We start from the raw sequence: 27,301 nt of genomic DNA on the forward strand, positions 1-27,301 counted from the left end.
CTATTATCTGAGAGGCCACAGGTCTAGGGCTGGTGAATGAATATTTCTGCAGTATCATTCGATGTCTAAAATCAGATTTCTCTTGTCTGTGCCTGGTCACAACGTAAGTCATGGATCCTGAACTGCAGATGTGCACCTTGAGCATTTGTGATATTTAAAGAGGAGTGTGTCTCACAAATCCCATCTCCTGGAAGATTACTATACCAATCCTGAGGTCCTGAGAGCTCAGAGTTTACATAGCACATTATGAGGACACGCTGTGATTACCATTCAGTGGTCACTCTTGCAACTTCTAGGTGCAGGCAATGACCCAAATCACCAACAATATCTGTGGAAATTACCGGAGGGTCCACTAGTGAAAGCTTCCCAGTGGGTAGATATTGTTGAATTTCTGCCCCGGATCAACATAGACTGCTTTCCTTTCTGACAATGTTTAAAGTTAACTATACCTCGGTGCCTGAAGGATAACCCAGAGAACATGTCTGAAAGGGAAAGAAAGTGTCTCAAAAGAGCCTTGGGAAATGAATGTGTTCCTCTTTCTTTTTTTTATGAGACAGTGTTTCTCTGTATTGTTTTGGAGGTTTCTGAACTGTAGACTGGATATTGAGAAGGGTAGAGTCCATGGAGCCCTGCCCCAGGCAATCAGTAACTTAGAGAAGGAGTCATTGAGGACATACATTTCAACTATTCTCAGTGGTATTAGAGACAATATACAAATAAGTAGTGAAGCACTCAATCAGAATTCGTATACAGTTTCTATAAATTGGCATTCAGAACCTTTTACATTTGCCTGAGAGATCTCCAAATCAATCGCTCTTCATTCCAACAGTTGCTATTCTAAAGGTGTTAGACCTTTGAATTTCATCTATAGAGTCATTAAAATCCAGTCTGATGCTCCAACACCTAATATACAATCAGTAGGACCTAACCTAGGAGAAATGTCAAGGGCAGGAGATTCCTCCAGGCCCAGTGTCTCCTTCCAGTATCCCCCATAACACTTCAGAGTTCCAGAGAGTTTATAGGGACATAGAGGAGACTGGAAACATGGAACAGGTAACAAAGCTAACCCTGTCACTGATGTTGCCATAGTCATCCATGTATTTTAAGGCAGAGAAAATGGCTCTAGAACATTATTTTAAGGCATAGAATAGGAAACCCATTGGAAAATTGAAAGCAGTCTCCATTTCAACTGACCCCAATCCAAACCCTATGAAGTTCACATAAATGTCATGGAAGATATCCCCATCTGTTCCTGCCTGATATGGAGAAAGATCATATATAACACGGAGAACATGTAGAAATGAGAGCTCTGATGCCATGTGCCATGAAAGTTCAGAATCCGGAACAGGGCTTGAGCAGACCCTAACCTACGACATCTAGAGAGAGCCTGAAACCTGTTGCACCCCAGGTGACAACAAATCCCTCTTAGCGCACACTAAATGTTTATGTCTAGGTGGAAGTGTAGTGTGTGCTGTGTGTTTTGATGAGGGCTAAAACCTCTACCATTGGGTGGTATGGAGACAGCTGTCATTCTGGATCTTATAATAGCACTCTATTGGAGGGTAGAGTCAGGTGGGGAAGCTTCGGGACCTGATACCTAGATAGTCATGTGTGCTCTGCATGCTCCTCCCCTGTTAACACCTTAAACATTGTCAGTTTAAGGACATGAATGACACTCACACACACTCTTCACATAATTTTCAAGTGTCAGGCCTAGATAACTACTCCTGTTCTGACACATATGCCTCCTTCCCTGATTAGGTACAATACAGTACTGGTTGTCAGAACCCACTGATCAACACCACTCACATAACATACAGCCTCAAATACATCCCTAAATATCGGCCATGCAGTAGTTCTCATCCAGCCACATGCTAATTATTGGGCAACAATATTTGCTGAGCAAAAAAACCCCATGGGGCTCATAGATCCCTAGGCATTGAACCCTGAATGACACTTACTGAACCCCACATTAAGTTCTAGTTTTTGGGCTGTACTGGATCATCTGCCACTCTGATTAAAATCCTTAGCTCTTATTGGGCTCCAAAGAACACCACCACACCATGAAAGACAGAAATGCACTGAAAGATATCAGGCCCTCACATAAGTGAGATTCTCCAGTGTTAATATCACTTGTTGTAGGATACCTCATGATATCAACTCATATACGGGTTTAGGATGTTAAAGTTGCTTGGTATTGAAACAACACTCAGGCCATGACACATCCTAAAATGATAGCTCAAGGCCCTTTAAATAATCATCCACCTACAGTAGTCTCAACTTCATTGATAAGTATCATGCCTGGTGACTTCCATAATGCCTCACAATTACACATATATTCAGGTATTCCTGGATAACAGAGCAGCCTCTGCCAACCTACTCTAATATTAACAGGCCTGAATTGACACAAATCCATCCCATCATGTAACATATATTTAATACATAAGGTGCCATGCTAGATGCCCTGTCCTACTCCTCCCCACTGATATGCATAGTTACTCATCAGAACTTTAGACACCCTCCACTCCTATGACCACGCATCTACTTATGGTTATCAGGTGTTGTTTGACATCCCACCGCACAAACTCTACTAGCTGTCAGACTACGCTGTGAACTTCACCTCCTGTCACACTCATGAAATTGCCTGCCGAGTATTGACCCATTGGACATCCTACCTCTGTGCATTTCATAACTTCAGTGTCAGTCACCATTTCTGATGGACTCCTCCTGGACTCCTTCTCAAGCACACAAAGTGCTGTGGATCAGGTTCTACTAGTGTTACTGTGCAATGCTGTATATTAAATTCTACTGTAGTGGCATACACAGTGATGTCTATCAAGTCACCTGACCTCCAAACAGCCATCCCATATGATGTGCTAAGGTTGAGACCAAGCTCACCACACATGCTTACCATATAATGCTGTCCAAAAAACACTGGTATAAACATGCCCAGATAGAAACACACACACACACACACACACACACACACACACACACACACACACACACACACACAATGTGCCTGGTGCTTTTACGAACTTTGTCTCATATACTCAAAGGCAAGCACCTATGGATTTATAATTCACATTTGATTTTACATTGTCATTGTTCTGCTCCAAAGTGGGAAGGTAAGTAGGCCATTCCACCCATGATGCTGAGTTCTCCCTTAACAATTCCAGCAGTCATGGCATTTCTATGACCAATGATGACCATAGGCGTCATACTTACAAGGAATCCTTGATCATGATGCAACCCTTGATGACAGCCACAGGTTCCGTGGGAAGCAGTGGCAAATGTGATATGATCTGTTTTCCAGGAAACCTTCAGGTAGGGAGCAGCTCAGTGAGTTTTCAAGGGGAATTGAACTCAACAGGCATTCCAAGGCCCTGATCTGTGTGAATCATTACTGAAGGTAAGATTGAGTGAAGTAGGTATCTTTTTGTGGGTGAGGGTGAGATTCAGAAGCCTGGTCTTGATGTCCTGAAGAAAAGGTACACATGAGGTGGCCTATGCTAGCATCTCCAGCACATTGGGACAGTTACCATTGTCCTGCTTGACTGAAGAGTACTGACAGAATGAGAGACAATGGAGGTGTGGAAAGAGAGGTGCTATCTTCTTTTTGAGCTTGGCATCCAGCTTCCATTCTGATAATCTGATCCTGGCATTTTCTCAAGCAATCTTGAAAATTGAATTTGTTAATTACTACTTCATCCCTGCATGACAACAGATAGCTCGTGCTGTCACTTCCCTTCTAGCACTCTGACCATCTGATGAGTCCCATGTGCACAGAACAAGTAGCAGCTTGCATAGCGGATTACAAGGATTTTCAGTTTGTGGGAATCAACTGTGCTCAGGCCTTGCTTTTCTTGCAGATCAATGATGTCAGGTTGAATCAGGAAATGAGACAGGGAAATTTCCTGAATGCCCATTTTGTATTTTATACTTTGAGAGATGATTACCTATGGACCTGGTTAACTTGAACATTTCTGTGTAGAACAGGCAGATCTCAACATCACAGAGATCCAAGCCTGCCTCTTCTCCTGAGTGCTGTCTGGCTTTAGGTACTGTATAGAATCAATGGTAATTTCTCGCAAACATGTGAGGTAGAATCTTACCAATTTTTTTCTTTTTTCATGTGGATAGGGTCAAGATTTTACCTGAAGGAACCTTCATCCAGGAAGGACTTGAAACAGGGCGCTAACTGCAAATGTGACCTGCAGAATAGAGTCTGTGTCCACCATGAACAGACCGTTAGAGGTGAGAAGTGTTGTCATCAATTCTTTTGTGGACACAAGGCAGTGAACTGAAGGAGGTGTGTCCTAGGTGATAGATCTGTGGATTTAAGGCACAGAGTATTAACATGTAACAGCAACCCTGTTTCCCCTGAATCCCAGTTACAAGTCACATGATTTTAATCTGATCTTTCAGAATAGTGAAGACTAGGTCCCTGGTATGTTTGATTGAGTTCATCCTTTTAGGACATCAGAACATGTCGTAGAACCAAGGTGGGTCACCAGGATATTTGGTAGTTGTCTTGGTATTTTGTAGTCAGAGCTTTTACTCTAAGGACACCAATGGTAGAGATACTGCAGAAAGTCACAGTTCTTGATAGGAACTTCTTTTGACTCATCAAACAAAAGAATAGAGTTCACCTTCCTGCTGTCTCCAAGTCTAGTCTTATCATAGGCCCCACATTACTGTGTTTAATTGTCAAACATGTTTGGAATGTACATTAGGCCATGGATCCCTCTTCATAGGTGCATGATAATGGAGGGTCCAGGGCAACAGGATTCCTGATACTAAACCAACTATGACTCTGTGGAGTAGCCTCTGGGCTCTCTGTGAGAATAGAGATGATCTTCCCCCTCCCCAGTACACTGTGGATCATCACAGGAGACAACTCTCCTATTACATGTCCTTTGTGTCCTGTCATTTGAGTTCTGGCCCTGATAGACATTCAGATTTTACATAAGAAAGAACAGAGAAGGTTGGCTTTTGGGACTTGCTTGTTGCATGTAATATAGTCATCTTAAGATACATTGTTTTCTGGAAAATTTCAAATACTGACACTGAATATGTGCTCTTTGCTCCACACCCTCGTCATATATTAATTTCATGTTTGTTGATATTTCAAATTGTCTTATCTCCTTTGCAAATGGCACATTAACTTCTTTCTATATATGGGTAGGAAATTTACAAAACATAGTTCCATATCACCAGTCCCACACTTTTCCCAGCCTCTATGTCCAGTGACTGAGTTGAGTTGGAGAGCATGAGAACCTGGGATACAGAGGCAGCAAGAGACAATTTGTACAGAGAGGATTTTGGGATGATGGCAGAGACAGAATGGAGTCTGCATGGGGAGAGGGATGTGCAGTGGAGTAAGAACAGTGGGGTAAGAACACTCCCAAGTGATTAAACTATGCTGTGTTTTATTACCAGGGGTTTGAAGGTTCACAATTGCTACCAAAAAAAGATCCAGAGAAAATGAACTGTTTGTTGTTTGACACACAGCTTTTGTGTTTGTGGGTAGTTACTAGTAAAGCAGGCTTCAGTCCTGATGCCCGTAACTGACACCAATACATGGGTAAAAGGTACTTGCCTACCATGGCAGGTCATGGAATCTCACAAGAGACAGCACAAGTGGACCCAGGGCTCCAAGCCCATGTGCTGATCTCTAAGATTGTGAATTTCAGAATGAAGACATGATGCCCAAGAGAGCAGGTGAGCATAATGTGCACTTTTTACGTCTCTGACCACAGTAGGGATGATATTGTGGCCTTTAGAGTGTTATCTGAGAGAAGTCAGCAATGATAAGATTCACACACTTAGCACCCTCCTGCCTCACTCTCTGTCTGATGGATGGAACAGGAACAGGAACGGGGCAGTCAATACCAGCTATTCGTTTACACATCTTTACAGACACTACTCCAACTTGGTCAGTACTCTAATTGTCGTTCTTAATTGGTCTAATTAATTAAAACCAGGTGACTGATATGGAGGAAAATGATGAGATACCAGAGAGAAGGTGCAAGCCATGGCCATAGCTCACCTCCTCAGCAACTCAGGAGACAAGGGAGTGAGTTCCTGTTTCCCTGTGTTATATTCGGCCCAGCTATCGCACTTCATGTCTGTCTGTACAGAATTCTGTGGTTAGTTAGTGGCAAGCTCCATTCTCTAATCCTCAGTCAGGCAATGTTTTTACAGGCAAGATATCACCACACAGTTCTGTTCACCTTCCAGTGGAGGAAACTGAGTCCTAGAGATGTTCTGAACTTGCTCTTTTGGAGAGCATTACTGATTAGAACACTGCTTATATTCCTTTGATTCAGATAGATAACAATTGTGGTAACAGCCTGGGTCACTTGAATTCTCAGAGGTCAACTGCAGAATTGTAATTGACCTTACTTTCTCTCCAGGTTCTGTTGGTCATGTTCTGTGACAAAGCTCCTTTCACCATATGTGCACCGTATGTCATCTAGGTGAGTGTCCAATAGGAAGGGGTGCAGGAAGCTCAGGGCCCAGGTACACAACATGATGGTGGTAAACTGCTGCTACTCCTTGATACTACAGACTTGTTATGGGACAGTAGCAGGGAATCCAGGACAAGCAGGAATGGGATCTTCCTAAGAGACCACACTGAATTCTACCTCAGAACATCACATGGGATAGAAACGGAGATTTACTGGTCCTCATCAGGTATTGATTTTCAGAAATATAAAACTGCTATTAACTTAGAGGCTACAGGTCTAGGGATTGTGAATGAATCTTCTGTAAGACTCATCAGGGGTCTAAAATCAGCCCTTTTTGTATTTTATGTTATTAGAGAGGATTGACTATGGTCCCTGGCTAACCTGAGCCTCTCTATATATAACAGCCATATCTCAAAATTACAGAGATCCAAGCCTGACTTGTTTCCTGGGTGATGTCTCGCTTCAAGTACTGTATTGCATCACTGGTAATTTCTTCCAAACATGTGAGGTAGAATCTTACTAAGGTTTTTTTTTTGCTTTTTTATCTGCACAGGGTCAAGGATTGATCTGAAGAACATTAATCCAGGATGGACTTGTATCAGGAAATAATCTAAATTGGGCCTTCAGAATAGAGACTGTGTCCACTTTGAACAGATGTCTGGAGGTGAGAAGTTCTGTCATGAATTCTGTGGACCCAAGGCAGGGAACTGAAGGAGGTGTGCCCTAGCTGGTAGATCCTTGGATTTAAGGCACAGAGTATTAATGTGTAGGACTAACGCTGTTTACCCAGAAACTCCACCTGCTGTCCAGTTACAAGTTACATGACTTTCATCTGATACATCAGAATAGTGAAGATTGTCTCCCTGGTGTGATTGATTTTGTTCTTTCCTTTTAGGCCATCAGAACAAGTCTTATAACCACGGTGGGTCACTGAGACATTTGGTAGTTGTCTTGGTATTTTGAATGCAGAGGTTTCAGTTCAAGGACAAAAATGGTAGAGACACTTGAGAAAGCCACACTTCTAGATAGAAGCTTCTTTTTGACCTCATCCATCAAAAGGATAGAGACCACTTTCCTGCCATCTTCCAAGTCTAGTCGTCTCATAGGCCCCACATTGCTGTGTTTTCTTGTCCAACGTGTTTGGGTTGCACTTTAGGCCTTGGATCCCTGTTCATAGGTGCATGATAATGGGGAGTCCAGGGCAGCAGGAGTCCTGATACTAAACCAACTAGGACTCTGGGCAGCAGACTCTAGGCTTTTGTGAGGGTAGAGGTGATCATTCCTCTCCCCAGTACACTGTGGACCATCCCAGGAGACCACTGTCCTATACATGTCCTTTGTGTCCTATCATTTGTGTTCTGGCCCTGATAGACCATCAGGTTTTACATTTGAAGGAAAAGAGATGGTTAGCATTTGGGAATTGAATATTGAATTCTATATAGCCATCTTAAGATGCATTGTTTTCTGGAAATTTTCAAATACTGACACTAAATATGTGCTGTTTGCTCCACATCCTCTTCATATATTAATTTCATCTTTGTTGATATTTGAAACCATTATCTCTCCTTTGCAAATCGCACATTAACTTGTTTCTCTATATGGGTTTGAAATGTATGAATCTTTGTTCAAAATCACCAGTCCCACACTGTTCCCAGTTTCTATGTCGAGTGACTTAGTTGAGTTGGAAAGCATGAGAACCTGGGATACAGATGCAGCAAGAGACAATTTGCAGAGGGAAGATTTACAGAGGATGGGAGAGACAGAATGGAGTCTCCATGGGGAGAGGGATGTGCAGTGGGGTAAAAACAGTGGAGACTGAGTGCTGCATATTTCAGATTCCCTTTCAATCCTTTCCACATGTCCTTGTCTTTAAACTCATGAACTCTATACATCAGGTGACACAGGCTGGAGATTTCACGCTGTGGACTGAAAGAGAAGTAGGAAATATGCAGAAATTACAAATTACAGTGTGCCCAGAATCCAGCATGAAGTCTGTGTCCAGCACAGGAGGAGGTAAACCATCTACCACAGGTTTCTCCCCAGGAAACCCCAATATTCAAGGAAAAATGGTCAAGGTCTGCCCTTTCATATCATCTTAGACGGAACTCTGAACCAATACCTTGTCCCACGTTGCCATGAATGTACAGAACCTGTAGACTAGTGAAATGTTTCCCCAATGAGGGCAAGGAAGCTCCTTTCCTTCTTGTCTCCTCCTCCTCCTCCTCCTCCTCCTCCTCCACCTCCTCCTCCTCCTCCCCTCCCTGCTGTTTTGTTTGGAGTCGTCATTTATCCTTGTGACCTGACCTTTAGAAAAGCACAGTTACACTGCATGCTGGTGAAGTTTATGTGTTTGGGAGGGGAACTCACTGTAGCATGTTCATCAGAACTATATTTGTCTCCTGACAGGAAGGTGACAGCAAGCTGGAGGAAATTGGGTGTCACTGTGGGTGGAATGCTAGTATGCTCCATTGTGGAAGTGAGTAGGATTTTCCTAGCCTAGGACACAGAGGCCAGAGTTGGGGTCAGTGTTTTTTAAACTACTTTGTTCCTATATGTCCCAGGGTCCAGGGGTCAGGCCTGGACAGGTTGGGTGACAATAAAGTTCATCTGTGGGCCCCACATGTCATCACTGTGAGCACTATGTACCAGCCTGTGAAAGATGAGAAGTTTTTGTTTTACGCTGTACACCCAACTCTGGCTTACAGGGAGGTAGCAGATGACTTTCTAGGCAGGTTTCCTCAATCCCAAGGGAATGTGTTTGTTGACCTCATGTTACAGAGGACCAGAAAGAGAAAGTCAGCATCACCCTAGGCGTGGATTCAGAGGGATTTTGAGAGAACTTGGTGCAGGTAGCACATATCTCCTCTCTGACACTAACAGCACTGAGGAGGAAGTGCTTGATTCAATGAGGGTCAACATCTTCTTACACCTGCGTATTATGATAGTAATAAGATATGATAGTCATGACTTTCTGTCACACCCAAGTGACTAAATATATGTTGTGTTCCATCACCAGAGCCATGAATGTTAACAATTGCTAAATATATGTTGTGTTCCATCACCAAAGCCATGAATGTTCACAATTGCTAGCAAAAACCAGGTCCAGAGACTCTGAACTGTTTGTTGCTTGACACACATCTCCTGTTTTTGTCAGTACTTACAACTAAAGCACGCTTCATTTCTGATGCCCTTAAGTGACATTAATACGTGGATAAAAGATACTTTCCTACCATGGCAGGTCATGGAATCCCACAAGAGACACCACAAGCAGACCCAAGGCTCCAAACCCATGTGCTTGTCTCTAAGCTTGTGAATCTCAGAATGAAGATATGATGCCCAAGAGAGCAGGTGAGCATAATATGAACATTTTACATCACTGGCCACTGGAGGGAGCATTTACACTGTTACCTGAGAGAAGTCAGCTCATGATCAGTCTCCCTTTTTAAAACCTTGCTTCCTGGGAACTGCACAGAGCTCCCAAGCCCGTCGGGAGCCAAGCACCCAGACCCCAGGTCTTCTCTCCCACCAACGAGACCAGGAAAGGAGAGGAGGCTGGGAGTCCAGGGAAGCTGCGGTTCTTCCAGCAGCATCAGGTAAATAGGCCGACTTCCCGGCCTGTGCTCCAGTGCCTGCAGATCCCCTGGGACCTGCACAGAGCTCCCAATCCCGGCTGGAGCCAAGCACCCCAGACTCCGGATCTTCGCTCACACCAACGAGACCAGGAAAGGAGAGTAGGCTGGGAGACCAGCCAAGGGGCGGTTCTTTCAGCAGCATCAGGCAAACAGGCTGGCTTCCCGGCCTGTGCTCCAGTGCCTGCAGATCCCCTGGGAACTGCACAGAGCTCCCAATCCCGGCGGGAGCCAAGCACCCAGACCCCAGGTCTTCTCTCCCACCAACGAGACCAGGAAACCAGAGGACCCAGGGAGACCAGGGGAGTAGCTGTTCTGGATCAAGTACAACAGGACCCAGCATAGGGTCCAGGGGACCAGGTAAGAGGATAAGCGCCCCAGATTCCTGTTCTTCTTCTCCACCCACGGGACCAGCATTCGGACAAGGAATAGAAGAACCACCAGATTATTGGACTTGCTAGCACCCACCAAAAGGGAACGCTGGTCCCCAGACCAGTAAGGGGCTCTTTCTGTACCCACTAGAAGAAGAGATGGGAAAGAGACAATACAAAAACACAGTCAGCAACAGAAAAACAAATATGACACCGCCAGATTCTAGAGACTCCACACCAGCAAGACCCCAACATTCCAATGCGGACGAAACAGAAGAGAACGACCTTAAAAGCACTTTCATGAAAATGATAGAGGCCCTAAAAGAGGATATTGGAAAATCCCTCAAAGAAATGGAAGAAAAAACAAACCAAAAGATGCAAGAATTGGAAGAAAAAACAAACCAAAAAAGGCAGAAAATGGAAGAAGAAATGAAGCAAAAAATGCAAGAAATGGAAGAAAAAACAAAACAAAAAATGCAAGAAATGGTAGAAAAAACAAAGCAAAAAATGAAAAAAATGGAAGAAGAAACAAACCAAAAAAGGCAGGAAATGGAAGAAGAAACAAAGCACAAAATGCGAGAAATGGAACAAAAAAAAACAAACCAAAAAATGCAAGAAATGGAAGAAAGAACAAACCAAAAAATTCATAAAAGGCAACAAACGGACGAACAGATAAACAGAAAATTGCAAGAAGCAATGCAAACACTGCAAGGGTTGATAACTGAAATAGAGTCATTAAAAAAAACACAATCTGAAGAAAGGCAGAAAATAGAAAAGCTGGACAAACAGACAGGCACTACCAATACAAGCATTACCAACAGAATAGAAGAGATGGAAGAGAGAATCTCAAGTGTTGAAGATACATTAGGAGAAATGGATTTATCAACCAAAGAAAACCTTAAATCCAACAAATCCTTAACACAAAACATCCAGGAAATATGGGACACCATGAAAAGACCAAACCTAAGAATAATAGGTATAGAAGAAGGAGAAGAAATCCAGCTCAGGGGCAGAAGGCATATTCAACAAAATCATAGAAGAAAACTTTCCCAACCTTAAGAAAGACATGCCAATGAAGGTACAAGAATCCTACAGAACACCAAATAGAGTGGACCACAAAAAAATCCCTCACCACATAATAATCAAGACCCCAAACATACAGAATAAAGAAAGAATATTAAGAGCAGCCAAGGAAAAAGGTCAAGTAACATATAAAGGCAGACCTATCAGAATTACACCTGATTTCTCCATGGAAACGCTGAAAGCCAGAAGGTCCTGGATAGATATTCTACCTACACTAAGAGACCACAGATGCCAGCCCAGACTACTATACCCGGCAAAGCTCTCAATCACTATAGACGGAGAAAACAAGATATTCCATGACAAAACTAGATTCAAGCAATATGTGTCCACTAACCCAGCCCTACAGAAAATTTTGGAAGGAAAACTCCAACCCAAGGAAGCTAACTACAACGAGAAAAACATAAGCATTAGAGAATCTCTCTCTACCAACAGCCAAAAGAACAAAGGGGTGAAATTCCACACATAATTCCACCAACAACAACCATCGCAAATCGAAGAAGGATGAGCAATCATTGGTCATTAATATCCCTCAATATTAATGGCCTTAACTCACCCATAAAAAGACACAGACTAGCAGATTGTATTCGAAGACAGAACCCTTCCTTCTGCTGCATACAGGAAACACACCTCACCCTTAAAGACAAACATTACCTGAGAATTAAAGGTTGGGAAAAAATTTTTCAATCGAATGGACCCAAGAAACAAGCCGGGGTACAATCCTAATATCTAACAAACTAGACTTTAAAATAAAATCAATCAAAAGAGATGAAGGAGGTCATTACATACTCATCACAGGTGAAACCCACCAAGAGGAAGTGTCTATTCTGAACATCTATGCCCCAAATACAAAGGCACCCACATTCGTTAAAAAAACATTATTAGAACTTAAATCTCATCTAAAGCCCCACACAGTTATAGTGGGAGATTTCAACACACCACTCTCACCACTAGACAGGAATACCAAACAGAAACTCAAGAAAGAAGCAAAAGGTCTAATAGAAGTAATGACCCAACTGGGATTAACAGATATCTATAGAACATTTCATCCACATAAAAAAGAATATACCTTCTTCTCACCACCACATGGAACCTTCTCAAAAATCGACCACATACTTGGCAACATATCAAACCTCAGCAGCTACAAAAAAATTGGAATAACTCCATGCATCTTATCAGACCACCATGCTTTAAAATTAGAATTCAACAACAACACAAATTGCAGAAAACCTACAAACTCATGGAAATTGAATAATGCTCAACTGCACCATCCCTGGGTCAAAGAGGAAATAAAAAAAAGAAATTAAAGACTTCCTCGAATTCAATGAGAATGAAGACACAACATACCCAAACCTATGGGACACTTTGAAAGCAGTGCTACGGGGGAAGTTCATAGCGCTAAATGCTCACATGAAGAAACAGGAGAACAGTTATACCAGAGAATTAACATCACAGCTGAAAGCTCTAGAACACAAAGAAGCACACTCCCCCAGGAGGAGTAGACGCCAAGAAATAATCAAATTGAGGGCTGAAATCAATCAAGTAGAAACCAGGAAAACAATACAAAGAATCAACGCAACGAAGAGTTGGTTCTTTGAGAAAATCAACAAGATAGACAAACCTCTGTCCAAACTTACCAAACAGCAGAGAGTGAACACGCAAATTAACAAAATTAGAAATGAAAAGGGGGACATAACAACAGACTCTGAGGAAATCCAGAGAATCATTAGGTCATACTTTGAAAACCTGTACTCCACAAAATTCGAAAATTTAAAGGAAATGGATGACTTCCTGGACAGCTATCATTTGCCAAAACTAAATCAAGAACAGATAAGCAATTTAAATAGACGTATAACCCCTATGGAAATAGAAGCTGTCATCAAAAGTCTCCCAACCAAAAAAAGCCCAGGTCCAGATGGCCTCAGTGCAGAATTCTACCACAAATTCAAAGAACAGCTTATACCAATTCTTCTCAAAGTGTTCCACACAATAGAAGCAGAAGGGTCTTTGCCAAACTCTTTCTATGAGGCTTCAATAACCTTGATCCCCAAGCCACACAAAGATACAACCAAGAAAGAGAACTTCAGACCAATATCCCTCATGAACATTGATGCAAAAACACTCAATAAAATACTGGCAAATCGGATCCAAGAACACATCAAAACAATCATTCACCACGATCAAGTAGGTTTCATCCCAGGAATGCAGGGATGGTTCAACATACGAAAATCCATCAACGTAATCCACCATATAAACAAGCTGAAAAACAAAAATCACATGATCATCTCACTAGATGCTGAAAAAGCCTTTGACAAAATCCAACACCCTTTCATGATAAAGGTCTTGGAGAGATCTGGGATAACAGGGACATACTTAAACATAATAAAAGCTATATACAGTAAACCAACAGCCAACATCAAACTAAATGGACAGAAACTCAATGCAATTCCTCTAAAATCAGGAACAAAAAAGGCTGTCCACTCTCTCCATACCTTTTCAACATGGTACTTGAAGTCCTAGCTATTGCCATACGACAACAAAGGGGGATCAAGGGGATACAAATTGGGAAGGAAGAGGTCAAACTTTCACTGTTTGCAGACGATATGATAGTTTACATCAATGACCCAAAGAACTCTACCAGGGAACTCTTACAGCTGATTAACACCTTCAGCAAAGTGGCAGGCTACAAGATCAACTCAAGAAAATCAGTAGCCCTACTATATACAGATGATAAAAGGGCTGAAAGAGAAATCAGAGAAACATCACCCTTTACAATTGCCACAAATAACATAAAATACCTTGGGGTAACGCTAACCAAACAAGTGAAAGACCTGTATCGTAAGAACTTTGAATCTTTAAAGAAAGAAATTAAAGAAGCCCTCAGAAAATGGAAAGATCTCCCATGCTCTTGGATAGGTAGGATCAATGTAGTAAAAATGGCAATCCTGCCAAAAGCAATCTACAGATTCAATGCAATCCCCATTAAAATCCCAGCACAGTTCTTCACAGACCTTGAAAGAACAATAATCAATTTTGTATGGAAAAACAAAAGACCCAGGATAGCCAAAACAACCCTGTTCAACAAGGCAACGTCCGGAGGCATCACCATCCCTGACCTCAAGCTCTATTATAGAGCTATAGTCCTGAAAACAGCTTGGTATTGGCACAAAAATAGACAGGTAGACCAATGGAATCGAATTGAAAACCCGGGTATTAACCCACACACGTACGAACATCTGATCTTTGACAAAGAAGCTAAAAATATACAATGGAATAAAGAAAGCATCTTCAACAAATGGTGCTGGCATAATTGGAGACTGGCATGTAGAAGAATGCAGATCGATCCATGTCTATCGCCATGCACAAAACTTAAGTCCAAATGGATCAAAGACCTCAACATAAATCCAGCCACACTGAACCTCTTAGAAGAGAAAGTGGGTGGTACCCTTGAACGAATTGGTACAGGAGACAGCTTCCTGAACATAACACCAGTAGCACAGGCAGTAAGATCAACAATTAATAAATGGGACCTACTGAAACTGAGAAGCTTCTGTAAGGCAAAGGACACAACAGTCAGCAAGACAAAAAGGCAGCCCACAGAATGGGAATAAATATTCACTAATCCCACATCTGACAGAGGGTTGATCTCCAAAATTTACAAAGAACTCAAGAAGCAAGTCTCCAAAACACCAAAGGACCCTATTAAAAAGTGGGCTGCAGAACTATATAGAGAGTTTTCAATAGAGGAGTCTAAAATGGCTGAGAGGCACTTGAGAAAGTGCTCAACATCCTTAGCCATCCGGGAAATGCAAATCAAAACAACTCTCAGATACCATCTCACCCCTATCAGAATGGCTAAAATCAAAAACACCAATGACAATTTATGCTGGAGAGGATGTGGTGAAAGGGGGACACTCCTCCATTGCTGGTGGGAGTGCCAACTGGTTCAGCCACTTTGGAAATCAGTGTGGAGATTCCTCAGAAAAATGGGAATAAACCTACCACAAGACCCAGCAACTCCACTCTTAGGCATATATCCAAAAGAAGCCCATTCATACAACACAGAGGTCTGTTCCACTATGTTCATAGCAGCTTTATTTGTAATTGCCAGAACGTGGAAGCAACCTAGATGTCCCTCACCCGAAGAGTGGATAGAGAAAATGTGGTACATCTACACAATGGAGTACTATTCAGCAGAAAAAAATAATGGAATCATGAGATTCGCAGGCAAATGGATGACACTAGAAGAAACCATCCTGAGTGAGGTAACCCAGTCACAAAAAGAGAAACATGGCATGTACTCTCTCATATATGGATTTTAGACATAGATCTGGGGAGTGCCAGCCTACAATCCTATGGCCAGAGAGTCTGGGAAACAGAAACTTTATTTAGTGGCTGATCGAAGAAGAGGCAGACTCCCTTGGTTAAGTACTGAGCTGAACTCAAGAAAGCCAGTAACAGAGAGGGAGGACTGATGATCAAAGGGATTAAGACTGGGCTGGTTTAACCCCCAGAAACAGCTGACCAGACAAAGGTTAACTCTTGAATCCCAGGCATTAGCCTGGGAAGCCAGCATGGGACTGATCAAGACCCCTGAATCTGGGTGTCAGTGAAGAGGCCTAGGGAATCTATTGAGCCTTGGGCAGCAGATCAGTACCCATCCCAAGTATACACACGGACTCTGGACTCCAATAGAACAATGTGAGGTGCACTCTCACCCAGAACTCTTGGGAAAGGGTCTAGGCCCTGCCCTATATGAAATGACACACTATGGACACCCCCATGGAGGGCCTCACCCTCCCTGGAGAAATGAGAGGATAACGGGGGGGGGGAGGGGAGGGCACGGGAGGAAGGGAGGGAATGGGAGAGGGACCTGGAACTGACTTGTGAAGCAACCTTGATTCTTATCTAAATTTAAACTGGAAAATAAAATTAAAAAAAAAAGATTCACACACTTAACACCCTCCTGCCTCACTCTCTGCCTGATGGATGGTGCAGGAACAGGGCAGTCAATACCAGCTATTTGTACACACATCTTAAAACACACTATTCCAACTTTGTCAGTACTGTAATTGTCATTCTTAATTGGTCTAATTAATAAAAACGCAGTAGTCAGGTAAAGAAGGAAAATGCTGAGATATCAGAGAGAAGGAGCAAGCCATGGCCATAGCTTACCTCCTTAGCAACTGAGCATACAAGAAAGTGAGTTCCTATTTCCCTGTTATACTCTTCCCAGCTATCGTCAATTCATGTCTGTCTGTACAGACCTCTGTGGTTAGTTAGTGGCAAGCTTCCATTCTCTGATACTCAGACATGCGTTGTTTGTGCAATCAAGCTCTCACCACACAGTTCTGTTCACATGCCCAGTGGAGGAAACATGAGTCCTAGAGATGTTCAGTAGCTTGCTCTATTACAGAGAGCATGACTGATTGGAACACTGTTTAAATTCCTTTGACTCAGATACCATGACAATTGTGGTAACAGCCTGGGTCACTTGAAGTCTCAGAGGTCAACTGCAGAATTGTAATTGACTGTCGTTTCTCTCCGCAGATGTCCAGGTTCTGTTGGACATGTTCTGTGACAAAGCTCCTTTCACCATATGTGCATCCTGTGACATCTAGGTGAAATGTCCAACAGGATGGGTTGTAGGAAGCACTGGGCCCAGGTACACACATGGTGGTAGTAAACTGCTTCTCCTTGATTCTACAGCCTTGTTATGGGACATTTGCAGGGAATCCAGGACAAGCAGCAATCAGAACATTCCTAGGAGACCACACTGAATACTACCTCAGAAAAGTCACATGGGATGGAAATGGAGATTGACCCAGTCCTCATAAGGTCACTGAATTTCAGCAAAGATAAATCTGCTATCTAACTTAGAGGCAACAGGTATAGGGTTGTGAATGAATCTTCTGCAAGTCTTATCAAGGGTGTAAAATCAGCCTTCTCTTGTAGGTGCCTGGTCACAACTAGAATCGTGGACCCCAACTCCTGACCTAGCAGTTGTGCATACTGAGCATTTGTGACTGTGAAGAAGGAGTAGGCTTCTCAGCTCTCTTCTCGTGGAAGATTACCATGTCTATGCTGAGGTCCAGAGGAGCTCAGACGTGGCTCAGGACATCTATGATGGAAAAGATGTGGAGTATGATTCAGTGGTCACTACTTCCACCTTCCAAGTGCAGACAACGACCCAAATCACCAACAACATCTGTGGAACAGTTTTGCATATATTTAAAAAACATCCAAATCCTGCCAAAAGCAATCTACAGATTCAATGCTATCCCCATTAAAATCCCAGCACAATTCTTCACAGACCTTGAAAGAACAATAATCAATTTTGTATGGAAAAACAAAAGACCCAGGATAGCCAAAACAACCCTGTTCAACAAGGCAACGTCCGGAGGCATCACTATCCCTGACCTCAAGCTCTATTATAGAGCTATAGTCCTGAAAACAGTTTGGTATTGGCACAAAAATAGACAGGCAGACCAATGGAATCGAATTGAAAATCCGGGTATTAACCCACACACGTACGAACATCTGATCTTTGACAAAGAAGCTAAAAATATACAATGGAATAAAGAAAGCATCTTCAACAAATGGTGCTGGCATAATTGGAGACTGGCATGTAGAAAAATGCGGATCGATCCATGTTTATCGCCATGCACAAAACTTAAGTCCAAATGGATCAAAGACCTCAACATAAATCCAGCCACACTGAACCTCTTAGAAGAGAAAGTGGGTGGTACCCTTGAAAGAATTGGTACAGGAGACAGCTTCCTGAACATAACACCAGTAGCACAGACAGTGAGATCAACAATTAATAAATGGGACCTACTGAAACTGAGAAGCTTCTGTAAGGCAAAGGACACAGTCAGCAAGACAAAAAGGCAGCCCACAGAATGGGAAAAAATATTCACTAATCCCACATCTGACAGAGGGTTGATCTCCAAAATTTACAAAGAATTCAAGAAGCAAGTCTCCAAAACAGCAAAGGACCCAATTAAGAAGTGGGCTGCAGAACTAAATAGAGAGTTTTCAATAGAGGAGTCTAAAATGGCTGAGAGGCACTTGAGAAAGTGCTCAACATCCTTAGCCATCCGGGAAATGCAAATCAAAGCAACTCTGAGATACCATCTCACTCCTGTCAGAATGGCTAAAATCAAAAACACCAATGACAATTTATGCTGGAGAGGATGTGGTGAAAGGGGGACACTCCTCCATTGCTGGTGGGAGTGCCAACTGGTTCAGCCACTTTGGAAATCAGTATGGAGATTCCTCAGAAAAATGGGAATAAACCTACCACAAGACCCAGCAACTCCACTCTTAGGCATATATCCAAAAGATGCCCATTCATATAACAAAGATGTCTGTTCCACTATGTTCATAGCAGCTTTATTTGTAATAGCCAGAACTTGGAAGCAACCTAGATGTCCCTCACCCGAAGAATGGATAGAGAAAATGTGGTACATCTACACAATGGAGTACTATTCAGCAGAAAAATATAATGGAATCATGAGATTCGCAGGCAAATGGATGACACTAGAAGAAACCATCCTGAGTGAGGTAACCCAGTCACAAAAAGAGAAACATGGCATGTACTCTCTCATATATGGATTTTAGACATAGATCTGGGGAGTGCCAGCCTACAATCCTATTGCCAGAGAGTCTGGGAAACAGAAACTTCATTTACTGGCTGGTTAAGTACTGAGCTGAACTCAAGAAAGCCAGTATCAGAGAGGGAGGACTGATGATCAAAGGGATTAAGACTGGGCTGGTTGAACCCCCAGAAACAGCTGACCAGACAAAGGTTAACTCTTGAATCCCAGGCATCAGCCTGGGAATCCAGCATGGGACTGATCAAGACACCCTGAATCTGGGTGTCAGTGAGGAGGCCTAGGTAATCTATTGAGCCTTGGACAGCATATCAGTACCCATCCCAAGTATACACACGGTCTCTGGACTCCCATAGAACAATGTGAGGTGCACTCTCACCCTGAACTCTTGGGGAAGGGTCTAGGCCCTGCCCTATATGAAATGACAGACTATGGACACCCCCATGGAGGGCCTCACCCTCCCTGGGGGAATGAGGGGATAACGGGGGGATGGGGGAGGGCACGGGAGGAGGGGAGGGAAAGGGAGAGGGACTTCGTACTGACTTGTGAAGCAACCTTGTTTCTTATCTAAATTTAAAATGGAAAATAAAAAAAATATTAATAAAAAAAATTCTTACAACAACAACAACAACAAAAAAAACCTCCATCAATGCGAGCCGCCCACACAGGAAAGAGATCAGCCCCTCCAAGACCCCAACCCAGCGAGCCCAGCTTCAGGTGAGATTGGGTCTCCAGCGGGGACTGCCCGCCCATCACCCATCCCCCTCCATCTTCGGGGCCGCTCCCGGCTTCCAGAAGAGCCGCCCACACAGGAAAGAGATCAGCCCCTCCAAGACCCCAACCCCAGCGAGCCCAGCTTCAGGTGAGATTGGGTCTCCAGCGGGGACCGCCCGCCCATCACCCATCCCCCTCCATCTTCGGGGCCGCTCCCGGCTTCCAGAAGAGCCGCCCACACAGGAAAGAGATCAGCCCCTCCAAGACCCCAACCCAGCGAGCCCAGCTTCAGGAAAGACATCAACCCCTCCAAGACCCAACCCCAGGGAGTCCAGCTTCAGGAAAGAGATCAGCCCCTCCAAGACCCCAACCCCAGCGAGTCCAGCTTCAGCATCCCCAGCTTCAGCTGCAGTAAGGAAGGAGACCAGTGGAGACGGAAAGACCCCACCAGCACCCACTGGAAGAAGAGATGGGAAGAAGACAGAATAAGAGATCACTCAGCAATAGAAACACCAACATGACCCCACCAGAATCCAGGGATCCAACACCAGCAAGACCCGAAAAGCACTACATAGATGAACAAGAGGAGACAGACCTTAAAAATTATCTCATGAAGATGATGGAGACCCTCAAAGAAGAAACAAGGAAATCCCTTAAAGAAATAGAAGAAAAAACAAACAAAAAAATCCATGAAATGGGGGAAAAATTCAAGAAATAAACAAATCTCTCAAAGAATCTAAAGAGCACCAAGAAAAAACAACCAAGAAAATTAAGGAAACAGCTCAAACAGTTGAAGGATTGAAAGCTGAAATAGAAACGATAAAGAAAACACAGAATGAAGGGATGCTGGAAATAGAAAAGCTCGGTAAACGGTCTGGAACTACAGATGCAAGTATCACCAATAGAATACAAGAGATAGAAGAGAGAATCTCAGGTGTTGAAGACTCATTAGAGGATATAGAGTCGTCAACCAAAGAAAATCTCAAAACCAACAAATCCTTAACACAAAATATCCAGGAAATATGGGACACCGTGAAGAAGCCAAACCTGAGAATAATAGGTATAGAAGAAGGTGAAGAACTTCAACTTAAAGGTACAGAAAACATATTCAACAAAATCATAGAAGAAAACTTCCCTAACCTAAAGAAAGATATGCCTATGAAAGTACAAGAATCTTACAGAACACCAAATAGGCTTGACCAGAAAAAGAAGTCACCTCGCCATATAATAATCAAAACATCAAACCTACAGAGTAAAGAGAAAATATTAAGAGCAGCTAAAGAAAAAGGCCAAGTAACATACAAAGGCAGACCTATCCGAATTACACCTGACTTCTCAATGGAAACGATGAAAGCCAGAAGATCCTGGTCAGATGTCCTACAAACGCTAAGGGAACAAGGATGCCAGCCCAGACTACTATATCCAGCAAAGCTCTCAATTACCATAGATGGAGAAAACAAAATATTCCATGACAAAGCCAGATTTAAACAATACGTATCCATGAATCCAGCTCTACAGAAAATGCTAGAAGGAAAACCTAGAGCCAAGGAAGATAACTACATTCACAAAGACACAGGCAATATATAATCATACTTTACAAAACACCAAAAGAAAAAGGGAGGAGAAACTACACAAAATAACTTCACTAACAATAAATCAAGCGCAAACAAGGATCACCAATCAATGGTCATTAATATCCCTCAATGTCAACGGCCTCAACTTGCCTATAAAAAGACACAGACTAGCAGAATGGATACGAAGACAGAACCCTTCCTTCTGCTGCATACAAGAAACACATCTCAACACCAAAGACAGACGTTATCTCAGAGTAAAGGGCTGGGAAAAGATCTTCCAATCAAACGGCCCCAAGAAACAAGCGGGCGTAGCAATCCTAATATCTAACAAATTAGACTTCAAATTAAAATCAATCAAAAGAGATGAAGAAGGGCACTTCATATTCATCAAAGGAAAAATACATCAAGACGAAGTCTCGATTTTAAACATCTATGCCCCAAATACAAAGGCACCTACATTCGTGAAAGAAACATTACTAAAGCTCAAAATGCACATAAAATCTCACACACTAATAGTAGGAGACTTCAACACTCCGCTCTCACCGCTAGACAGGACCTCCAGACAGAAACTTAACAAAGAAACAAAAGAATTAATAGAAGTTATGACCCAACTGGGTTTAACAGACATCTATAGAACACTCCACCCAAATACAAAGGGATATACCTTCTTCTCGGCACCACATGGAACCTTCTCTAAAATTGACCACATAATAGGAAACATAGCAAATCTCCACAGATACAAAAAAATTGGAATAACCCCCTGCATCTTATCAGACCACCATGCATTAACATTAGAATTCAACAATAACACAAATCGCAGAAACCCTACAAACTCATGGAGATTGAACAATGCACAATTGCACCATCCCTGGGTAAAGGAACAAATAAAAAAAGAAATTAAAGACTTCCTCGATTTCAATGAGAATGAAGACACAACATACACAAACTTATGGGACACTTTGAAAGCAGTGCTGAGAGGAAAGTTTATAGCACTAAGTGCCCACATGAAAAAACTGGAGAACAGTCATACTAGAGAATTAATAGCACAGCTGAATGTTCTAGAACAAAAAGAAGCAAACTCCCCAGGAGGAGCAGACGCCAGGAAATAATCAAATTGAGGGCTGAAATCAATCAAGTAGAAACCAGGAAAACACTGAGAAGAATCAATGAAACAAAGAGTTGGTTCTTTGAGAAAATCAACAAAATAGACAAACCTCTGTCCAAACTAACCAAAAGACAGAGAGAGAACATGCTAATTAACAAAATCAGGGATGAAAAAGGGGACATAACAACGGACTCTGAGGAAATCAAGAGAATCATCAGGGCATACTTTGAAAATCTGTACTCCACAAAATTTGAAAATTTAAAGGAAATGGACAATTTCCTGGATAGATATCACTTGCCAAAACTAAATCAAGAACAGATAAATAATCTAAACAGACCTATAACCCCTAATGAAATAGAAGCAGTCATCAAAAGTCTCCCAAACAAAAAAAGCCCAGGCCCAGATGGCTTCAGTGCAGAATTCTACCAGAAATTCAAAGAAGAGCTCATTCCAATACTCGTCAAAGTATTCCACACAATAGAAGCAGGAGGCTCACTGCCAAACTCTTTCTACGAGGCTACAATTACCTTGATACCCAAGCCACACAAAGACACCACTAAGAAAGAGAACTATAGACCAATTTCCCTCATGAACATTGATGCAAAAATACTCAATAAAATACTTGCAAACCGGATTCAAGAACACATCAGAAAAATCATCCACCATGATCAAGTAGGCTTCATTCCAGGAATGCAGGGATGGTTTAACATTAGAAAATCTATCAATGTAATCCACCATATTAACAATCTGCAAAAGAAAAACCACATGATCATCTCACTAGATGCTGAAAAAGCCTTTGACAAAATCCAGCACCCCTTCATGATAAAGGTCCTAGAGAGATCAGGGATAACAGGAACGTACCTGAATATAATTAAAGCAATATACAGTAAACCAACAGCTAACATCAAACTAAATGGAGAGAAACTCAAAGCAATTCCTCTAAAATCAGGAACAAGACAAGGCTGTCCACTCTCTCCATATCTCTTCAATATTGTACTTGAAGTTCTAGCTACAGCAATAAGACAACAAAAGGAGATAAAGGGGATACAAATAGGAAAAGAAGAAGTCAAACTTTCACTATTTGCAGATGATATGATAGTTTACATAAGTGACCCAAAAAACTCCGCAAGGTTACTCCTAGAGCTGATAAACACCTTCAGCAATGTGGCAGGATACAAGGTAAACTCAAAAAAATCAGTGGCCCTATTATATACAGAAGATGAAGTGACTGAGAAAGAAATCAGAGAAACATCACCTTTTACAATAGCCAAAAACAGCATCAAATATCTGGGGATAATGTTAACCAAGGAAGTGAAAGACCTGTATATCAAGAACTTTGTGTCTTTGAAGAAAGAAATCAAAGAAGATACCAGAAAATGGAAAGATCTCCCATGCTCTTGGATTGGTAGGATCAACATAATAAAAATGGCAATCTTGCCAAAAGCAGTCTACAGATTCAATGCAATCCCTATCAAAATTCCATCACAATTCTTCAAGGACCTGGAAAGAACATTAATCAACTTTATATGGAAAAACAAAAGGCCCAGGATAGCCAAAACATCCCTATACAATAGAGGAACTTCAGGAGGCATCACCATACCTGACTTCAAGCTCTATTATAGAGCTATAGTCCTGAAAACAGCTTGGTATTGGCACAAAAATAGGCAGGTAGACCAATGGAACCGAATCGAAAGCCCTAATTTTAACCCACACACCTATGAACACCTGATTTTTGACAAAGAAGCTAAAACTGTACAGTGGAAAAAGAAAGCATCTTCAACAAATGGTGCTGGCATAACTGGGTACTGGTATGCAGAAGACTGCAGATAGATCCATGTTTATCGCCTTGTACAAAACTTAAGTCCAAATGGATCAAAGATCTCAACATACATCCAGCCACACTGAAACTTTTAGAAGAGAAAGTGGGAGATACTCTTCAACGAGTTGGTACAGGAGACCACTTCCTAAACATAACACCAGTGGCACAGGCACTGAGATCGACAATTAACAAATGGGACCTTCTGAAACTAAAAAGCTTCTGTAAGGCAAAGGACACAGTCAAAAAGACAAAAAGGCAGGCCACAGAATGGGAAAAGATATTCACTAACCCTACATCTGACAGAGGGCTAATCTCCAAAATTTACAAAGAACTCAAGAAACAAGTCTCCAAAACACCAAAGGATCCACTTGAAAGGTGGGGTACAGAGCTAAATAGAGAATTCTCAGTAGAGGAGGCTAAAATGGCCAAGAGACACTTAAGAAAGTGCTCAACATCCTTAGCCATCAGGGAAATGCAAATCAAAACAACTCTGAGATACCATCTTACTCCTGTCAGAATGGCTAGAATCAAAAACACCGAAGACAATTTATGCTGGAGAGGATGTGGAGAGAGAGGAACACTCCTCCACTGCTGGTGGGAATGCCGACTCATACAGCCTCTTTGGAAATCAGTATGGAGATTCCTCAGGAAAATGGGAATTAATCTACCACTAGACCCAGCAATTCCACTCTTAGGCATTTATCCAAATGAGGCAGGTTCATACAACAAGGGCATCTGCTCCACTATGTTCATAGCAGCATTGTTTGTAATAGCCAGAACCTGGAAGCAACCTAGATGCCCCTCAACTGAAGAGTGGATAGAGAAAATGTGGTACATTTACACAATGGAGTATTACTCAGCAGAAAAAAACAATGGAATCTTGAAATTCGCAGGGAAATGGATAGCACTGGAAGAAACCATCCTGAGTGAGGTAACCCAGTCGCAAAAAGACAAACATGGTATGTACTCACTCATATATGGATTTTAGACATGGATCAGGATAGTGCCAGTCTGCACTTCCACAGATAGAAGTCTGGGAAACAGGAAAGAACCTAAAAGATATGCATATATGCATAGTACCCAAGAGAAGAGGATGGAGACAAGATCCTCTGAATGGATGGGGAACACGGCGAGGGGAGGGGAGTGGGACCTGGGAAGAATAGAGGGGGTAAAGAGGAAGGGAGTTGGTCATGGGGGAACAGGAAGTTGAGGGGGTGGGGGTAGAATAGGGGGAAGAGGGAATCATAGGATCGAAGACAGATCAGGCACCAGAGTGACCTCGAGTGATCTAAAGGTATAACATCAATTGGCAAGCTAAGCAATAGTGGAGGGACCACCTCGAATGCCCATTCCTGATAATGAACTTGATGTCTATAACCATCCGGGAGCCTTCATCCTGTGACTGATGGAAGCAGAGGCAAACACACAACTAATCACTGAACTGAACCCAAGGAACCCAGTGACAGAGAGGAGTGATGAGCAAATTGGCAAAGAATGGGCTGGCAAAACCAGCAGAGACAGCTGATCTGAACAGGGGAGTGCTCTTGGACCCCAGACCGACAGTGGGGAGGCCAGCATGGGACTGATCTGGACCCCCAAATGTGAGTGTCAGCGAGAAGGCCTGGGCAACCTATGGGGCCCTGAGCTGTGGATCAGTGTCTATCCCTGGTATACAAACTGTCTTCATGTGCCTATAGCACAAAGAGGATGCTCTCTCAGCCTGGACTCTTAGGGAGTGCCTTGACCCTACCAAGAGTAAAATGACAGACTCTAGATATCCCCTATGTGGAAGGATTTGGCAATAGGGTGGGAGGGAGGGGGAAGGGGAGTGCGGGAAGAGGGGAGGGAGAGGGAACTGGGATTGACATGTAAAACAAGCTATTTAAAATTAAAATAAAAAATGAAAAAACTCCATCAATGAGTTTATTGTGGAACAACACATTCAGGGGTACAAGTAATTTCTGCAATATATTCAGAAGACAAATGCAAAATGAAATGATAGCTGAAAATAGAAGCTAAATGACTGCCATATGTACTAGAGAATAAAACCACAGTAGAAATGAAAAAAAACATAAGTCTAACAAAAAGTAAAGAGGAAATCCTCAAAACAGAGAATGCATTGAAAACATGGCTGGAAAGCAAGTTAAGTTTTGTCATTTAAGTAAAGTTCAATGATAATTTATTTTAGTATGAGGGAACATGTTAAATATTAGAAATCACCCCCGTTGATATAGGTAAAACTGTGAATTGCCTGCCAAAACATGGATATGTCCAATAAAAACAGTGAAGAAAATTTCCACTAGCTGTACATGTCTTGCATTGCATGATGTAAAGCAGTACATGTGAAACATTGGTAGTGATGATCATGTTAAAAAGAAAACTTTGTGTGTGTGTGTGTGTGTGTGTGTGTGTGTGTGTGCACAAGGATTAGAGTGTTTGTTTTGTGTCCTCACCTGCAGTGAAAGTGATGTCAAGCTCTGGTGTAGTAGTCTGAGCTGGCTGGGATCCATGGTCTCTTAGTGTTGGTAGAATATTTGTCCAGTACCTTATGGCTCCATAGTTTCCATGAAGAAGTCTGGTGTAATTCTATTGATAGGCTTGCCTTTATATGATACTTGTCATTTTTCCTTAGCTATTCTTAATATTCTCTCTTTATTCTCTAGTTTGAAATTTTTCTTATTATCTGGCATTGGAATTTTTTTTGGTTCAGTCTATTTGGTGTTCTGTAGTCTTCTTCAATATGCATTGGCATGTCTTTCTTTAGTTTGGGAATCTTTTCTTCAATGGTTTTGTTGAATATGTTTTCTGCACCTTTTCTGGTAGGTTTCTTTTCCTTCTTCTATACCCATTATTCTTAGGTTTGGTCAGTTCATGGTGTCCCATATTTCCTGAATATTTTGTGTTAGGGATTTGTTGGACT

The 27,301-nt window shown here is 42.3% G+C and overlaps 2 long non-coding RNA genes across 3 annotated transcripts; one reads left to right on the forward strand and one right to left on the reverse strand.

Moving 5' to 3' along the window:
* Nucleotides 1–3,314: 3,314 nt before the first annotated feature.
* LOC121136262 lies at nucleotides 3,315–9,843 on the forward strand. 2 transcript variants are annotated; one of them, XR_005873410.1, is made up of 7 exons: nucleotides 3,315–3,412; nucleotides 4,144–4,257; nucleotides 6,420–6,482; nucleotides 6,574–6,699; nucleotides 7,027–7,137; nucleotides 8,369–8,486; nucleotides 9,712–9,843. It is a non-coding gene; the product is annotated as an uncharacterized LOC121136262 (long non-coding RNA). The 2 variants fall into 2 exon arrangements; XR_005873411.1 differs by lacking the exon at nucleotides 3,315–3,412 and adding an exon at nucleotides 4,010–4,061.
* LOC121136263 lies at nucleotides 4,246–26,918 on the reverse strand. The gene is made up of 3 exons (XR_005873412.1): nucleotides 26,835–26,918; nucleotides 8,219–8,399; nucleotides 4,246–4,332 (listed from the first exon to the last, which is right to left on the reverse strand). It is a non-coding gene; the product is annotated as an uncharacterized LOC121136263 (long non-coding RNA).
* Between the last annotated feature and the right edge of the window lie 383 nt (nucleotides 26,919–27,301).

The sequence above is a fragment of the Mesocricetus auratus genome, unplaced genomic scaffold (assembly GCF_017639785.1).
Source record: "Mesocricetus auratus isolate SY011 unplaced genomic scaffold, BCM_Maur_2.0 Super-Scaffold_100055, whole genome shotgun sequence".
Lineage (NCBI taxonomy): Eukaryota > Metazoa > Chordata > Mammalia > Rodentia > Cricetidae > Mesocricetus > Mesocricetus auratus.